This window comes from Amphiprion ocellaris, chromosome 7, assembly GCF_022539595.1.
Source record: "Amphiprion ocellaris isolate individual 3 ecotype Okinawa chromosome 7, ASM2253959v1, whole genome shotgun sequence".
In the NCBI taxonomy this organism is placed as follows: domain Eukaryota; kingdom Metazoa; phylum Chordata; class Actinopteri; family Pomacentridae; genus Amphiprion; species Amphiprion ocellaris.
The window spans coordinates 1788415-1808378 of NC_072772.1; the positions used below are offsets into that span (position 1 = coordinate 1788415).

General features: G+C 39.4%; 1 protein-coding gene across 3 annotated transcripts in view; it reads left to right on the forward strand.

Moving 5' to 3' along the window:
• Positions 1-19964, forward strand: part of lrfn1 (leucine rich repeat and fibronectin type III domain containing 1) — a 115869-nt gene that overhangs the window by 82469 nt on the left and 13436 nt on the right. For all 3 annotated transcript variants that reach the window (XM_023272023.3, XM_035948943.2, XM_023272025.3), the window contains one exon: positions 3148-3263. The gene's annotated coding sequence lies outside the window, so the exon portion shown is untranslated. The remainder of the gene's footprint in view (positions 1-3147; positions 3264-19964) is intronic.

Genomic DNA, 19964 nt, shown 5'->3' on the forward strand with positions numbered 1-19964 from the left:
CTGAGTAAATAAACAGGATACATCTCATGTATTTAAAGGCGTTAGGTCTGCCCTTGATGACATCTTTTCAATATGTTCACAGTTTCAGGGTATCGCTGTCCATGCAGTTCTATTAGTTCGATGTAATTAGACTCAGACTGAAGCAACACAGCTGTTGAGAACCTATGAATACGTATAGTACTATGATTGATACCTTGCCATATAGCGTACAGGATCCTGTGTGTAAATCAAGCCATTAATCAAAGTGCTGACATGAGGTGTAAGTGACTGTAAAGCCGAGGGGAAAGGGAAATGGTCTGATGGCATTCAGTTTCGTGGATCTGCTGAGGATGAGTTTGACCTCACGGTTATGACAGCTATCAGGCTACTCTACACCTCCGAACAGCATCACTGTTTCCTGAACGAGTGGCTTTGTCGGTCCACTGCTGAGTCATGATGACATTGAGAATGTCCTTTAATAAGCGTGTTACAGCTGCAGCTGCTTTATCGCTCGTCTTTATCTTGGCCAGTGTGATTGCTGCAGTCAGGAGAAGCAAGACCTTGCTGAAAAATTTAAATCAAACCAAACCTTTTATTCAGTCAGGCAAATTGGAAATAATTAAAGCCTGTAATAAATACACAAAAACCTCCTCCCATGGCTTTGGTAGAATTAATTTCTCTTTCTGCTGCATTAAATACTGTTGGTCCTTGCTTACCTGCCAGAAAGCAGAAAAATTGCCATCACTTCTGTTAATACCTGGGGAATATAGCATCTCCAATATGAATGCATTCACTCAAATCTATAATTGATTGAGGCTTTAAGGCTTGTTTTTGTCTCCCTGGATGGTCAGCGGGATCTGATGTAATGAGATGCCTGGAGGTTTTTTGCAGACATTCTTCTTCTGCTTTTGCAGAGCAGATATCCAAGAAAGAGAAAAGAACCCCTTGCTTTAATCCAGCAGAGAGATAATTCTGACATTGTCTTCTAAATATGTAATTTGTAATCTTGTGTCTCTAAAAAGAGTATGAAAAGACAATTCTATTATATTCCAATCTTTAAATAAATCAGTGTCGCTCTGATCTCCTTTTCCTGATTGCTGTAGGCAGAGTTTTCCAAGGAGATCTCCAAGCAAATTTGCTATTAAGTTGAGCGCCTGTTTCGGATATCTCTCTTTTACAGTCTAATAAAACAACACACCCCCTGCCTTTGCTATCCTCTTTGCAAGCTTATAGTAATATATTGACAGATAATGCCTTCACTGCAGGTACATTTATGACTATTTACCCCCAAAATCCACTTTTAAGCCTGTAAAATACAAACACACGTATTCATGTAAGTGTTGCTCGTCTCTTGTGCTCATCATGAAGGTGAATTTCAAGGTTAAGGATGTTTTGACAGATGTTTTAAATCATGCCTAATTGGTATTTGGTTTTGTTTTCTGTCCTTGATGCCACTCACATCAGTGTGAGTGAGTGACAGAATATAAGCAAGAACGGGAAATCTTAGTCACCCCTGTTGTCACACTGAGCATATAAGTAACAAAGCTGGCAGCACAGGAGAATGACTGTCTCCCTAACAACTGTCTTTGTCTTGCACAGACAGGACGGAATCACAGTGATGGATAATGACATGACGGACTATGTCCTTTGGCCAAAGTTGCCTGGCACTGAGGATTTTTTTTTTTTTGTCTGTCTGTCTGTCTTTTTGCTTCATATACTGGCCTAGAGAGGAAACAAAGAGAAGGAGAGGTAAAATGTTGTGGCTGTGAGTGGAAAATGAAGCAGGGAAGTGGAGTGTGATACAGTGAAGGGGAGCCATGTTGGAGATAAAGTGACGCCGCCGACTCCACACTTCTCACACTGAGCCAGGTGATGAGTTGATGCTTGGAAATGAATGTTAAACTATAAAATCACTGGGGAAAGTCTTCTTTAAAAAAAAAAAAAAAAAAAAAAACTGATTTACAACTCCATGCACCTCCCAGTGACTGCTGACTGTCACATTGCAATCACACCATTGGAGGGCTGCTGAGTTTTCGCCACATGCAGGAATAGAAGGCGTTAATATGCTTGGCATGATAAACTGTGAAATTATAGACCCCAAAAATTTGCCTGCACCTACACTCTTACTTTGTTTCTCTCCATTTCAACTCTGACTTTATCCTACGATGAATTGGAATTGAAAGAGGATTGAAGTGACGTATCAAAAAGCAAAAGCTTGCGTCATGAATTCTTCATTGGCTGGATGAATAGCTGAAGGTGACAAGCCTAAAGTCCCTTTCTGCATACAAATTGATGTACAGTAGAGCTGAGTGGAGAATTCTGTTTTTTCATGCATGAAGGCTCTCTGCAGACAAATGCGAGCGATATGGTAATCTCTCTTGGATTGCGTGCCGCTGCACTGCAAGCAGAGCTGTGACATGTCATGTAGCTTGTACTGAATTTTTGGGACAAGTGAGAAACTGAAGACCTGTGACCTTGGCAGTCACTGCACCCAAGTGTGAAAAAAGGCAAGAATAAAGTAAGAATGTTGCAGGGAAAAGTACCTCTTAAGTGAGTTAGTAAACCTCGCCATCGTCCATCAAGGTCAAACACGTGCAAATAACGTGAATACTTTGTTGAAGCATGCAATAATTGTTTAGATGCATTAATCACCGTATTTTTTCCGTCACAAAATCCCATCACGAACCAAAGTTCTTTGTTTTGCACAGATAAATTCCAAAGCAGTGTCAAAATATGATAAATTTTTCATTATGTTCCCCTTTACACTTTGTTCTCCTTTAGCTACAATGATGCAGTGAAATATTAATGACAGGACACACATTCATAGTCGTGATATCTCCAGCTCTGTTTTTCTGGTGCCTCTCCTGCTGCTTATGCTTCTTTCCTGTTGTTTCATAATCAGATCAGCGTTCATATCGCACCCAAAGCTGCCAAGTGGAAAAAGGAGCAAGCTCAGTCAATGAGATTATGAATGTATGACTGCCTCTCCAGTGTGTTGAGAAATGTTGCCTCCTCCACTAGAATAATGTCTCAAAGTACACGATAAACAACCCAAAATGTGTTAAAGGAGCCACTCCTCTGGCGGGTTTTTTAGGGGGCGAAGTTTGCAGACTCACCTCAGCTGCAGCGTGGCCTAATTCTAACAAAAAGATGTTTCTTGTCCTCTAGGTGGTGTTTTCCTGAGACGCCAGTGGGAGTCGCCTGCCTCAGCTCTGACTCTGTGACCGCCAGCTGATCAGAATGCTGATGTGGAACTTGTGATGGAGACCAGGGCTTGATATCTGGTGAGTCTGTCGCGTTTTCCCCGAGTCGCTGCTTACCAGCTGTGAGCCACTGCAGCTCTAACTATGCTGAAAGTGTTGCATTAACAGTGATGCATCAGCAGACTGAAGATGCAGCGCTATGTAGATCAATGGTGGGAATTCATTACAGGAAATACAGTAAAACTACAGGTGCGGAGCAGAACTGGGTCAAGTATGACAAGAGTAAGACTCTTTCTGTTTTGTTTTTTTTTTTCCAGCATATTTTCCATATGGATGGAGCTAAATAAAATCTGGATTCTGCTTTATTTGCTAGGTGTGTTTACAAGGAACAAATCAGGATTCCTGTGGCTCTCAGTGTGCTCAGACACAGGGCAGAGAATAGCTGTACAGTGAAACACATACAAACACACGTCTAAATAATGGCTAAAACTAAGCAGAGACAAGCAAAAGTCAACATACGGCTATTACGGATAAGCATGGAGGTATGAAAATAATATATACTGTACACAACAACATACAATGTCTGCAGGGTGACAAAACTTTACAAGAGTGGGTGGGAGTGTCAAGATTGTTGAATAAACGTTGAATGGTTAATTAAAGTTAATTAGGACGGAACATTGCATAGAGTAAATGGTTTATGTAGAGTTTATAGAGCCAGTTTTGATTTACATTTGACAGGAATGGATGTTATTGCACAATCTATCTATTAAACTGTCATATATGTAATCTGTCAGGCCAGTAGGAGTTTCAGTATCACAGTGTTAAAATGTAGAGATTGTTTTCTGACAGCATGTTTCTGATTTAACTGCTCAAAAGAGAGGAGTGGGGAAAGAAGCATGTTCAAAAGTCAATAAATGCTTTAGATTCTTCAAAAAAGCATGTTCAATGTACTTGATAGAAACCTGATACTTGATTATGAATAACAGGTTACAAGAGACTGATGTTCATTTGTAGGAGAATATTTTAAAATATGCACATTAAAGGATTTTCTACAATAGTAGTGCCTCCTTTAGCCTTGACACAACAACACCCCCACAATATTTTATTGCAATATACTACATCTAACCGAAAGGCAAAATAACAATCTTTTTATCATCTTTTCTATTCTGTCATCCTGATTTTGACATTGCAGCGTATATGTGCTCTAGTGAAATGGAAAAACAGGATTTTGAAAAGTGAGGGGGGGGATTACGTTTGTCCGTATGGGCTCAAAAATACGCTCCTTTGAAATTTTCCCCACCTACCTAAACAGAATTTAAAAGGCAAACTCACAACTCGCGTTGACTTGACCAACTCTGCCAAGTATTTTGAATAATGCGACCCACGTGTGGCGCAAAAAACGTTCTATGTGGAGTCGTAATTGATTACATCTCTAACCAACCAGAAACGGTGCCGTAAAACACCCTTCAAAAACCCTGCAGCAGTAAATAAACACAGCTTCATGTTGCAATCGTGCGATATATAGCATGAGACTATTAATTAAAAGTTGTTACATGAGAGGATAGAGTTAATGATCTGTGCTGCGTCTTCAGAGGGCAGTCAGCCGAGAATAATTGTGCGCATCAGAAGTGCGGTAGGTACCTGTATCCCCATAGCATCTGTCTGCTGTGCTCAAAGTAGGTTTGCATCCTGAAAATGTCATCGCACCACATCCAGGCGCTATTTCTGATCCAGAGTGCTGCCAGTAACTGCTGAGGGCGTAGTTTTAGGTAAAGGTCTGGGTGACTCTCCAGAGGGGTGGGGTGGGGTACAGTAAGGAGGAGGGTGGGAGGGAGGTGAGGTTATTGTGCCTACCCCTGACCCTCGGTGGTCAGAACCCCTGTGGTTTTAGCGGTCAGGGGGGAATCACACAGCGCTGAGAACAAAGAAATATGATGGCTCCCACTTGTCCTCCTCTGGTTCAAAGGGAATGGCAGGGCAATGCTAATTAGCCAGCTTGTGTTACTGAATTGAACATAACTGCTGTTCCCCTCAGTGTTCCCCCCTCCCCTCCGTCATACGCCTAACAAGCAGCGTCTACAGCAGCCATGCACCCTACATAACTCTGCATATTTTTTTTATTTTTTTGCATTGAGAGACATCCTGTTCTGTTTGTGTCTTAAAAAAGAAAATAATTCCCATAGTTAAATTAATCCTTTTTGAGAGATTTCAAAATCCACCTCTCCCTGTCAAATAAAAGCAATTTGTATTGCAAAAGTATGGCAATTTTCGACTCGTATTCTTCTGACACCTTTTTCCCAGCTGCTGATTTTGAGTGCAGTTTAATCCCAGTTGTCAAGTTTAAAGGCAATAAGAGGCATAACAACAGGATCCCCCTCCGGTTCATGTGTGCTTAGGTAAAATTATGGTACTGCAAACTTAAAAAATGGCGTTCTATCAGTAGGTAGTGAATACATTTCTTCAATCAGGGATCGAGGGGGGAGTGAGGAGGAGGTCAAGTTCTTACCCTCTCATATTCAAAATTCCACTGACGGAGCTGTGCACATACACCTCCCCTCCCCTGCGTTCTGTGGTCTGCTTCTCTTGTCAGAGTAATATGAGTCTTGCTGTCAGTGTTTCCTGGAATACCAAGCATTGAAAGCAGCGGCAGGCAGCGTCGAGTCTCAGTTCGGGGTATTCTTCGGGCCTGAGGCACGTGTCGCCATGTTGGGATAACATCTGCACCTGGTTCTTGTTATTGCAGCTCTAATCATCTGCAGAAATTAAGCTATACACTCGGTGTCAGCCTCCGTCTCTCCGAATAACAAGGGCTTTGTGAATTTGAAATGGCGTCGCTGAAGCTATTTCAAATAATACTGGAGAAAAATATGGTAAAATCAAAAACACCTGCGTGCGTGTGACCACAAGTCAGAAACAATGGACGCTTAGCTCCAGGGGAGTTGTGCTCGGCATCTTGGTGCTTTCTCTCTTTCCCAAATATCTTTTTGTTAGTGCAGATGCTCTCAGGGTTGGCAAACACATTGAAGACTGACTCACTTAAACATTCTCAGCTTGGCACACTGCTGATTCATAGTCTATTGATTTCCTCATACATCAGATTCTTTTGTGCTGTTTTACTGTTATGTATGTGTACAGGAAGGAAGGCATCGCCTCTCCAAGGCACAAACGTCTGTTTCTCAGCCCCTTGTTGTTGCGGAATCGCATGATTAAAAGCTCAGAGGCATGTTTAATGACACATGGAGGTGCAACCTTATTGCATAAGCATCATCATTAGTTACAAGGAGCAAAGCTGAGTTTAAGAATCCATTTACATTAATGGGCAAGAATAGCACAATCAGTGTTTGGGAGCATAAACAAGCCTCTCTCTCCCAGAGCAGCAAAACAAGAGAACCTCTGATCTGTGTTGTCATGCAAGTGTAAACCCCGGAGCTCATTCATTCAAAAATAAAAGGTGCATTATATTTTGATGTAACTTTTACTGCAGCGCTTGAATCCAAAGAGGCAAGCTCTTAACATAAAAAGGTATCAGTAACCAAAGGAAATTTCTCTACTCGCAGGTCTCTTTCATAAATTTATCATTTTCTTTGCTGTTGCAGAAGTCATTAGGGCATTGCACATTACAGAGCAGGACAAACTCTTCTGTCTCCTCTCTGGCAACATGGTGGGTAAAAGTTCAGACAGGAACATGCTCAACTTTTAGGTTTTTTGAAGATGAATTGTTTTCCTGGAGGCAGGCTCACACAATACCTCAGCTAGGCTCAAGTTAATTATGCTTTGTTGCGTATATTGTATGAATATTGTGTGTGTGAAGTGTGTTCAGACACAGCTTTGGAAGTAGTGTTGTTCTCACTTGAATAGCATTAATGAATAATATTGTATGCCCCCCCCCCCCCCCAAAAGCTTATTAAAGCTTTTCTCTAAATTCTAAAACAAAAATGAGTGTTTGCTAAAACTGTATATGATACTTTATGCAAATAGAACAGTCTGTTTATTTATAGTGCTATTTATAAATATCTACAATAGCTCTAGGTAACGGCCTCTACCACCTCCTGAGCAGAGAAACACAGAAACAAGCCTAATGTTCTCCATTTGCCTCTCTTTCATCATGAATGTGAACATCCCTCCTCAAGTTTCTACCCTGTGCTGTGTGCTGTAAGTGCCTCCTGATATAATGTTGCTGCCAGTGTCTGTGTCCATCTGTGCCTTGGTCTGAACAAGGCCGTGACAGGGTCTCCCCTTATTTCCTTTCATATCATTTACCAAATACGGCGTATGGGAGTAGGCTGCATGATAGTGGCAGACGAATAGCTGGTTATGAGCCACAGCTCCTCCATTGTCTACCATGGTGGAGAAAGAGTGGGAGCCCCTAAAGAGGCCTGGCAGAGTCTCTGCTTCCATCTGCCCGCATGCCTCGCCATGGAGCCCAGCTCGCACCACTTGAGATTATACTCACGTCCAAGCTGTTACTGTAATTTGCATTGGCTCATAGGCAGAGAAGAGTGAGGAGGAGGAGGAGCTGCACATGAGGCAGGGATGTTATAAGTGGTCCTGGCAGCACAATGAGCTTGCCTGGGTGTAGTATTATGGACAAGTGGCATGGACAGAGCTATATTAAAGTGCAGTAATGGGATTGAGCAGGTTGCCCTGCTGTTCAAGATTATTGTCTGTGTTATTGCATGAAGTAAATTACAAAAATCTTCTGTTCAAAACTACCTCAGACACATCCAACACTGGCGCTGCATGCTTTATAGCCGCTCCCGCCTCTAGCAGCGTATGTAAACTATCAGTCACGATACATAAAGCAAATAAAATACGTCACTCCAGCTAAACCCTTTGTTATGCATTCCGCTAATTAGCAAGTGATTTCCCTGTAATTCATTCAGATGAAAGATCACACACCAGGAGAAAACCCACGCAAGCTCTGAAAAAAAAATAAGCACAAGTCTCAAGAAGAAAAGGCCGGGGCTGAGGATAAAAACTAAAAACGAAAACGCACAAGTTACTGCGCTGCCCTTTCCGTTTCAGATCATACATCAAACCTGGGAAGTGATCATAAGGTTATCCTTGAGACTTCATTAAAAAAAAATCCGAGGCAGCAGCTTTGTTTACACCATTTCCTGAACTGAACTGGTATTTGCATTGAACGTGGCAGCAGTAGCCATTTGGGAGAACGGCTGATTGAATGCACAAAAACTTCATATTGGAGGATTTAGAATGGAATTCACGTTTCTCTAAATACAAGAGAGCGCAACCAGAACAAGCACTTCCAGCTCGGTCCCATTCTTTGATGTCCTCGTTCTTCAGGCCTAATTTGTTCCTAACTTGATAACTTTTGGACCGCAATGTGGTTCAGCAGCTAATTTATCAAAATTTACTAATTAAGTAGACACAGAAAATAAAGAGCCATTCCTGATAATGCCACCTCCATCAAAGAGGTTGTGAACTAATTATATATGATGCAGCCTCGACCACAATACCCAGCAATGAACTTCTTGTAGCTGGTGGCACAGTCACTACATGTACAGTATTTAATGTTTCCTGTATTTAATTATTATTTCTGTCAGATATTTTCTGTTAAATATATACAGGAAATGTATTTTGAAGGTTAAAAAAGGTCAAATTGAACAGGAGCTTAAGTATTGTAAAGACAGACATTAAGGTCCAAAATGTCAGACCACTTTTAATCACTTTTATTTTCTTTGGTAAGTTTGTAACACATCAGCAATTTTACATAACAGCTAATTTATTTTGTGGAACACTGACTTTCCATTATAGAGAGAGGGAAATTGACTGTTTTACGAGGATCCAGCCGTATTAACTTTGTGCACAGCTGTGAAAAAAAGGAACATAGATAAAAAATAATTACGTGACTGTCTGATAAGCGAGAGCTAAATGTGTCGTTCAGTCTCAAATAACAGACCTGACAGGTTTTTGATTAGGGACTCACAAAGTGCAGCTTTAGCTTGTCATTTTAAACATTTCATTCACATAATTGCTAATTATTCTGATATGTCGTGAATTAAATACATTGACCTGATTTCCCCCTAAAAAGGTATTTTCAGGCTGGAATGTTATATAAGCAGGCAATTTGCTTTGGGGTTCATGCACGTTTCAGACAGGACTTTAATTTACACCTGACAGGTTAAACTCAAATACTTGAATACAGGCCTGGGTCATTTTTAGTCTTCTAAAATGCATTGCATGTTTGTTTGTTTAATCAAGCTCATTTTTTTATGAACACTTTACAGAAAAGTTGGGTAGTTTGTGCAACCACAAGAGCCACTGTGAAGCATGTTTTTAAGAAAAGAGTCACCAATTTCTTAATATTTCATATATGTGGGAACAGGCTTGCACTTCGGTGATTTGATGCACAGACAGAACATACTAACCCGGGATGTTTGTATCACATCTTTCTCATTTGGTTTTGACCTTACATCCAAACCAAAATAGCATTCTCCTTTGAAAACTGAGCTTTGGGCTGTGGAGTGTGCAAATCTGAAAACACCAGCTTGCCAACTTTATGCTCATCTGTGGCTCGTAAAAAAAAATTTGGCTTCTCAGAATGTTCTTTCACTGAAATTGTTATACTGTACTTGCAATAAACTATGCATGCTTGTGAGCCCTCAGCTGCTTGGATGCAAGTAGGAGGAAGATAACCTGTTTTGGCATTTTAATGTGAATGGAGGACTTTGCAGAAAGGAGCTGAAGCTCCTGGTGTGGGCGTGTGTTGTTTTTGCACAATTTAAGTCTTGATTCTACTCCCTTGTGGACATACACGCAGGCAGCTGTGGACACCACAGATGTGTAGTTGTTCTTATTATGGTGCTTTGTAGTCCACTTGAAGGCCTGGTCCACACATGCACTACTACTACTGCTGAGGATGTGCACTTCTCCACTACTTCACTACAAGCGGAGTTGTAGCCAACACAAATTTTGGGCTGCATGCAGACGTCTGTAGAGAGGTGAACTCTCGCAAACTCACGGATGTGGAACATATAACACTGGCCTTGGTCAGTCTAAGATAGACAGTCACATCATTGTCACCAAAGACATGCTGAGGTTAGCTGATGATTCTAAACTTTCCATAGGAGTAAATGTGAGTATGCTCGGTTGTTTCTCTGTGTGGCCCTTTGATAGACTGACAACCTGTCCAGAGTGAACCTTGTCTTCATCCTAAATCAGCTGGGATATGCTCCAGCCCCCCACGACTCTACAGTGGTGTGTACAAAATGGATTGATGGATGGACATTACTACCACTGATTTTGTTTTATCCACTAATTAACAGTTGGTGGCAGTAATGTGCCAACAAATAAGGAAAATACTGTTAGGAAGTCAACACAGATGTAAAATATAAAAATGTAGGACTCCAGTTTTCTCACAAATCCTATTTGCAGATATGTGTTGAAGAAGGAAATGCCCTGCATGGTTGTATGAGGTCCTCAAGAATACACACAATCCATTATGTTTCTAAAAAATATAATAAATTGGGCCTCTTAAACTTGAATGTAGCCGAAGCAACGTTGTATCACCAACCATGCAGGCAGGCAGACAGACAGCTGGCCCAGAGCCCCAGACACCTCCAGGCACCAAAACCCCCCGGTTGTCTGAGTGTTTTTTCAATTACTTTTACTATCATTAACCACTTACTTTTCCAAAGCACAATGCAGACTCACATGTAAAGCGTTTTTACACAGCTCCAAACGAGGGCTGTGCAACACTGAAGCAGAACTGTCATTGCAGTATTTTGTTTTTCTGATGTATATTTTATACTATGGAAAAACAGTTTAGTAAATATGTATCATGGGTGTAGCACATTGGAGTCTGTGGTCAAAACACTGCAGCCTGGTCTACTTGTTTAAAGCGGCAGCCTTCATCATGGTTCACCGCATTGTCTGTTGTTATACAGACTTGACGTCTCTCATCTCAGCACCCAAAAGGCGCCAACACCTTTTTAATCCTCTGATGTTCTCGCTTGTATGATCATCTTGGGGAAAAAATGCAGTTTGCAAAACACAGTGACTTTTCAGTTGGAAGTCCTGATTAATAAAGTGGACGTTAAGACTTATGAAGGGCTGCGTTGCTCGGCTGGACCACAAGTCTGCTGTAGCTGCTTAATAATCCACTTGTGCCAGCTCTGTTTCAACTTGTGCCTTGCATTTTAAGACAGTGCGGGGATGACAACTTGAGAAAAATAGGTGTGTGAACGTATTAGAAGTCACTTGTTAAGCGAGTGAATCATGCTTTTAAAACTCTTTTTGGTAACTCATTATCGTGTCTTTTGAAGGGTGAAAAGTTGTCGCTTTAGTGAGTTCTCTTTGCTGTTTGGGACTTTTCTCATGTGGAGTAACACTGGCATGTGAAATAGTTTTTGCTCTGGATGGCGTTCAGATCTGACTTTGTGTTCATACAGAGCTTTGTGGCACTGATTTAAACAGCAAAACAGTGACTACAAAGTACCTATTTTAGGTCAACATCATCTCTGTTGCTGAAATATTCACATAGAATTGATGTTGGTTTTCTTTTAACAACCAAATCTATCTTTTCAGTATTTCTCTCCCATTTTCAATCATTTTGCTGTGCACACATGGAGCCTGAAGTCAACAAACATTGTATTTTGTGTTAAAATCTCCAAGAAAACTCAGAGCATCCAAGAGTATATAATGCTATATTAAGATAAGCTAAGATAAGATAAGATAAGATAAGATAAGATAAGATAAGATAAGATAAGATAAGATAAGATAAGATAAGATAAGATAAGATAAGATAGTCCTTTATTTCTCCCCACGCCAGGGGAAATTCACATTGTTATAGGAGCTTATGTAGCGATAAACATAGTAATAGTAATAAAATAATAATAAAATAGTAGTAATAATATTTACAATATGTACAGGGATGAGAAATGAGAATGGAAAAAATAAGTTTAAAAAGTGCAAAGATGTAGCAATGCAAGAATTGCTGTGCAAATTTTATGGTTTGGGATGATATGATATGAGTCCAGTTTATGTTAACATCAGCCAGTGATGCTGATGTTGTAAAGTCTTACAGCAGATGGGATGAAGGACCTGTGATAGCGTTCCTTCTTGCAGGGTGGATGTCTCAGTCTGCTGCTGAAGGAGCTGCTTAAAGACCCCACAGTGTCATGCAGTGGGTGAGAGGGATTGTCCATGATGGATGTGAGCTTTGCCAACATCCTCCTCTCACCCACCTCCTCTATGGAGTCCAGAGAACAGTCCAGGACAGAACCTCCTCCTGACCTTCTGTTTAGTCTCTTTCTGTCCCTTTCAGTGCTCCCTGCTCCCCAGCAGACCACTGCATAGAAGATAGAAGACGCTACCACAGAGTCATAAAATTTCCGGACCAGAGTCCTGCATGATATTGGTGGGGGGTGAGATGAGGAGGGGTGATGGTGGTGGTAGAGAGCTGAGGGGTGAAGAAGGAGCTGGCTGGTGGGTGCTTTGATGAGAGGGGGGAGGAGTGGGAGCAGAGTCAAATCTGTTAAAGAACAGATTCAGCTCATTGGCCCACTCCCATTAGACAGCCTTCTCTAGTAGAGTGGTCATGGAAAAAGAGAACCAAGTTATATTTATGTATTAGGAAGCGTAAAACGTTCTAACATGATGATGTTGAAAGTTTACACTGCATTTTCTTCAGTGTGACAGTTGCGAATGCGCACGTCCCAGTGTTGATGGTGAAATTAAAAATATGGATTTACTACCTGCAATATTGTAGTTGACATTGTGCACTGTAGAAAAAAAAACAAAAGAAAAAAAAAAAAGAAAATCTGGCAGCAAAAATGCCAGAAAGCCAGATTAGTGAAATATACTGTGGTAAAAATAACAGCAAATTCTAGCTGATTTAAATATAGTAACAGTTTTTGTTTTTTTTAAAGTTGTATTATTTTAGACATAATTAAATACAGATTTGTTTGATGTGGACATTATGTACAGTTTAGCAATTAATACCTCTTCCAGTTATGTTTCTAGGTACAAATAATATAATGGACATATTGTTTCTTTCAAGTAGTGGAAAAAAGTAAAATAACGATATTTTTTGCTGATGAAAATATGTTAAAAATTGTGTAATATAACAGTCAAACATTGTAAAAGAACGAATTATCATTTGTATAAATACAGCTATTTGATGTGGACATTATTTGCACTTTTGGTCTGTATATGATGACTTTTTTCTGTGATTTTCTAGGTAATTTCAGTAATTTAACAAAACAGGGAAAATCTGTAAAGTAACCGCAAGTTGTTTACATTGAAAAACTGGCACAATGTCTTTTTACAGTGTGCTCACATGTTACATATTTCTAAATAAATTTGCGTTTCATCAGATAATGAGCCGACATGCTTTGAACCCTGAGGCTGGTTCGTTTTCGGGCCTCTGGGCAGTGGCTCGGTACGAAACCACAGAATATTGGGACCCCATATTGGGTTAGTCCAGCTGTGCAGTTTAAGGATTACATTTAAGAAATACATGAGAAATACTAATGTGTCCCTACATCTTCATGCTGCACTCACTCTCTCCCCTAAAAAAGTGAAACAACATCAGGGTATTAGAAACGTGCAAATAAACAAATGCACGTCCAGTAATTACACTTGTACACAAGCAACTGGTGCCCAGAATCCAGTCGCAGTAAACGTAAAGTGACTGGTACATAATGACCAGTCGGTGATGAAGTGCAGCAAGTGTTTGCTTTAATTCATTCTCCTGGTACAAAGCCAACTGTAGATAAATCCACACTCTCAGTGAATTTACTGCCCCGCTGCCACTCTGTATGTATTGACATTGCAAGGTGCTTTATTTGGCACAGAAATAGGATTAGTGAAGCCTTCAGTATATGTTTGTCAAAAGTGCTAAACCTGCTTTGCACAGGCTTTCCTATGAAGTGTGTCAAATTGAAGCTGTGCAGTTCATTATTTGTCTGCAGTTGGTGGATCACATGCAGTCATTCGAAGGTTGTAGCACACGCTGGGAAGCATTATAGCCTTGAGTGATTTTGGGACACTGTCCTCTATATCAATTAGAGCTTTATGAATATTCCATTATTGTGCCGTGTTATTACAGTACATTTATTCATGTGGATCCTGCTGGTAATAAATCTCAATTGTTTCTGTTAATTGAAAGATACTGTATTCAGAAAGGAGAAGGTGCATATTGGATATTTACTTTTGCATTTGACTTACAGAATGATGAATGGGGTCGTACACATCTACTGAAGCAGCACAGTGCTTTAGGTTTACAAGGCTGTGCTTACAGTAGTAATGTTTACTGGATTCATCATCTTAGTTTAACATGTTTCCTAATTAACTTTAAACCCCAAGCACAGCAGAAGTTGAAGGAAATGCCTATACAGGAAAACTTCAAGGATCACCAAAGTTATCACAATTCCTCCTTAGTAAGATATTAATGTTGTCGCAAAGTTTATAGTAATCCATCCAATAGTTTGACTTAAAATGACAAATATCACATTCATAGTTGTGCAAAGTCAATAATAAACATCGTCTAAAAACCATGAATACCTGTACAAAATGTATTAGTGATCCGCCCAGTAGTTGAGCTACAAAGACCAACATCAATCTAAAAACCCAAGGTATAAGTGATGTAAATTTCAGTAGCTTTAACCTTACAGACAAAATATTTGTCCTGTCACAGTGTTTGTGTGAAGAAAATCCAGATCTCTGCCTTATTGTAGCTGCTGCACTTCATTCAAAGGAATAATTGATGATTTGATTGTGTGATTAACAGATGGTCCACATTGTTTGTTGCAGAAAAAGCTCCTTTAATACTGAACAAGCAGGTCAGTCCTCCAGCTTCATTATGTGAAATACTTTAAATAAATAACAGATCTGTGCGTGGCTGTCTTGTTATAAAATGGATATAGTGCATTTCAACCAAGAAAAAAAGGTTTTAAGTTCAGCCATTTGATACGTTTTCTCTCCGGAGTGTAAATCAGCTCTTCACTAGAGTCTGCTGTGGTGGAGAGGCACATAACAGGCATACATAATACCTAGCAAGGGTACATACAGAGCAGGATCAATGCAGTATAGGAGCCTTGGGAGGAGGATTTGAAACCAAGTGTGGATTCCTCAGCATCACTGTAGCACAAAGTGGCATCATAAGGTACCAATTCTAGAGGGCCTCTTCAGCTTGTCTACACATAGCGATCGGGCCATGAAGCCACTCTGCTGAGGAACAGGAAGACAAGAATAAAATAAAGCAGCACATCAGTGAGTAAAATGATAAGAGTAGAGGACAAACAAACATGCATCAGAGTGGAAATAACAAAACTGTCACCATATGCCCAGAGTACATATAGAAGAGACAATCATGCTGCTCCAGCATTTGTAAATCACCAATTTTTGTCACTGACCCTTGTTGGATTTCAAAATAACTAAGCCTAGAAATAGAAATCCCGTAAGATGGATGTCATTCAGAATCAGTCTATCCCCTCATTGCTTGCTAGCAGCTCCTGCTTTTATCTAGGCTTGTTTGTCTGCGCTTCCTCTTTTTCTTTTCTCTTCTTATTTTCTTGACGTATATGTCGACTGTATTGCTGCAATCTCTTGGAAGGTGTCAGTGAAGCTGCTACATGGAGAAAAGAGGAACAGCCACACTGTGTATTGTTGAGCTGTTTGTTGATGCCAGAACATGCTACCTCTTAAAATGGCTCCAAAAAAAGAGCAAATTTATGCTGAGTTTCTGCAATCACAAAGGAGTGTTGGGTTATTATATTATTGCAGATTCAGGTGTCGTGTTTTGAAGTTTGTAAAGCGAAAATGCTTTGTTGAGTAAAACTTGAGTTAAAATTTGCTGGTTATTTATGTCAGTCAGCAGTGCAAAATGGAATATTTAACTTATTTGTACTTCACTTGAGTGCTTTAATTTTTATGCTACTTAATACTGCACTGGAAACACTGTAGTTTTACTTAACTGCATTTATTTGACACCTATTTTTACTTGTTTCTGTCCATGTTTATATGGTAAATAATAATATATAATCATATATCACTGACAGAGACACTGAGTACATTTTTCATTATTATTATTTGAATCCTATTATTGACTCCTGTATTTCTCCTTATAACAGAATATTTTCATATTGTAGCATCGACACGTCTATTAAAAGCGAATATTTGAATATTTCTGCCTTTACTTGATACCATTAAACATGAAACACCTCATTTTTGTCATAACCGCTGCAGTGTTCTTCAGACGTACTGAAAATACTAAACTTTTTACTTAATGGCACTTATTGGACACCTATAGTTACTTGTTTCTGTGCATGTTTGTACATTAAAGTAATAATAGCAACACATAATATATGATAATGTGTCACTGATAGGGCTACTTGAGTAATTTCTTTCATTATCGCCTCTGTACTTTTACTTAATTGAGGTTTTGCATCCCAGATTTTTCCTTATTACAGAGTATTTTCATTAAATAGCATCGATACGTCCATTGAAAGCAAAGATTTGAATATTTATGCATTTTCTGATACCATTAAACATGAAACACTTCATTTTAGTCGTAACCACTGCAGTGTTCTTCACACATTGTGAAGCTCTGCAAACCTCTCACAGCCAATCTAAAGTATGCAAATGGCCATTGTAAATGAGAGGACAGAGCATTGTCCTGTTTATTCTATTAATCATGACAGCTAACAGATAGAATGCAGTAAAACGTTTAGTTTTTTGTCCTTTCTTTGCTCAGTTGTAGAGTCAGTTTGTGTATAAAGGGGGCTGACAGGAACAACATCATGCCTAATATATCCATTATGCATCTTTTGGTCCTTGTGATTCGTGTGTGACTATTTCAGTGCAGAATACAGTGGACCTACTCTAATCGGCATTCTGTGCAGGGATGTAGTATGTGGGTGGTGAGACTTAAAAAGCAAGAAACAATCACTCCACATAGGAGAGTGTTTGCATAACATTCATGCAAATTAGGACAATTTACACTTTGATTATTCAAGTGGCGTGATATATTTAGGGAGCACTGCATAGTATGATTATTTGTTAAGACTGTGTGATGTAAAGAAATCGAGAGGTGCTGCTAAAATAATTTGTCAGTCAGTCGTTTGAATGATTTATGAAGCCAAAATACCCCCCCCCCCCCCCCAAAATGCTGATTTTAGTTTCTCAAATGGGAAAAAGTTTCTGGTTTTCTATAACAGTACATTGAGTTTTTAAGAAGTTTTTCAAACAAGACAAAAAATACAAATACGTCTGGGAAATCAGGATAAATACCGTTTGCTATCATACCCAGATTTCAGAAGTTTTCCTTCATTTTTAGGTAAAGCTACCAATAACTAGATGTATGTCCTCCACCCATCTCTTTATATATGTAAATAAATGTTGCTTACCATTTGACAGATAATACTCAACGGTACACCACTACAGTCCCTGATAATAATCTACCAAACCATCTTAATTAATTGATATTTTTGTTGTTCCAACTTTCGCCATTTAATTTTTAAAGCACGGTTATTTGTGTTGTGGTAATTTGCAATTGCAGAAGCAGCTACTGAGGCTTGATTATATCTGTGAGGAGAGCTATTCAAATTAAAAAGAACAGGTAGCAGGTAAAGGCTAACAGTCAATCACCCGAGTGTTCAATCAGTAATTGATGTGCATGACTGGCCTTGTGCACCGCCAATGTGATCCTAATGTTCTCCGTCTTGTTTGGGGAAGCTCTTACAATTAAAGTTTATGGAGCCACAGTAGTTTTTGTTTCTTCTGTTCTTCTTCATTGAAAGTTTTAAATGGGATGTAATTGAGAAGACTGAGTTGGCACGCGGACATAATTACAATATGTAAATGCATTGCGACGACACCCTCCTCCCTCACCCGCCGCCACCACCTCCCCCCGCCTTGATGAGATGCGACCAGAAATGCCCCGGGCTGTGCAGCCTCGGTTTAGGCGTCCGCTGGTGGAGACAGAGCTGACTCCAGTGAACTCAACCTGTCAATAATTATGCCTGAATCCTGACAAGAGTGGCACAAGGGCAGCTTGCAGTTCACTGCCTGCACCGTCTAATTGGCATTTACGCTTTCCTGACAAAGTCATGTCCAGAAAATATCCCTAGTTCTGGGCAGATGTTTTTCGAGAGGTAAAAACAGACTGTATCATTGTTTGTTTACAGCCGCTTCAATGTCACATTGAAAATATACTACGGCTAACTTTGTATAATAATTCTGGTTTACAAAATCCCATAAAATAGTGGAAAATACCTGCTATAAATGTCTTTAAAGCTTCTTAAAAAAGACAAATGAGATGTCTTTAAACTTCTTGTCTTGTCTGTTCAAAACCTGGTTCAATATCACATAAAAGAACAGCAACAAAACTATCTCAACTAAAACTTTTAATAATCTAAATCCTTTCATTTTCTGTTGATTGATACTTTCAGCTGTATGATTATCTCTTTTAAGATTTTAAAATGTACATTTGTACAACAATTAAGAATCAACTTTAAATCAGATAATTAATGATTATTATTGACCTGGCCGACTATTGTTGCCAATATTTGGCATTTTCCGATTGTCGATAGTAACATTCTTATTTGCTGATTATTGATTAATTAAATGCACTACTTCAGGTCTGATGCAGTCACCTCTCTCTGTCTGTCATCACTCTGCGGCCACAGAAATGTCTCTTACCCAGCAAAGACTGAACAAGAAGCACAAGCCGTTGCCACAAACCAGGAAATTAGGTTCTCTCACAATGGTTAAGGCTACACTAATGCCTAGCGGCTAAGTTGGAAGACAGCCACAGATTAACCTGAAACAGAGTCTGAAAGAAAATAATTAATAATCCTAAAGAATAGTGAAAGATTAAGAAAATAGAGAAGAACAGCAGATGTAACTGCAGGAGACAAAATAATGAATCTTAGATAAACAGAGGAGAGTGTCCTAATTTAATCACTTCTCTTTCTATTTTACATAATCAGTTATAACCACCCTTATTAATGAAGAAGCCTAGTTATGAATGACAGGTTCTCTGTAATCACATGCTGTTCAAACATTACAGGTAATGCATAAATGTTCCGGATATTGGTTACCAGCCTTTCTTTTAATAATAATAATAATCCATCCATCCATTATCTATACACTGCTTAATCCTCACTAGGGTCATGGGGGGGCTGGAGCCTATCCCAGCTGACTCGGGCGAAGGCAGGGGACACCCTAGACAGGTCACCAGTCTGTCACAGGGCTACATACAGAGACAAACAATCACTCTCACATTCACACCTACGGGCAATTTAGAATGATCAATTAACCTCAGCATATTTTTGGACTGTGGGAGGAAGCCGGAGTACCCGGAGAAAACCCACGCATGCACAGGGAGAACATGCAAACTCCATGCAGAAAGATCCCGGGAAAGCCGGGACGCGAACCAGGGATCTTCTAGCTGCAAGGCGAAAGTGCTAACCACTACACCACTGTGCAGCCCCATAATAATAATAATAATAATAATAATAATAATAATAATAATAATAATAATAATAATAATAATAATAATAATAATAATAATAATAATAATAATAATAATAATAATAATAATAATAATAATAATAGGCAAAAACCCATATTGGTCATTACCAAACAACAATGTTGATGTATTGTACAGTATTTATTTCATATTATTTCATTATCATGTATAATATTACTTATAACCTCAGTATAATTGCCAGCATTGCTTTATTTTTTTTTTATTCAAGCCTTATTTTAGCTTATTTATTTTATTTCAGTAATGTACAGTGCTCATATCTTCTTGCT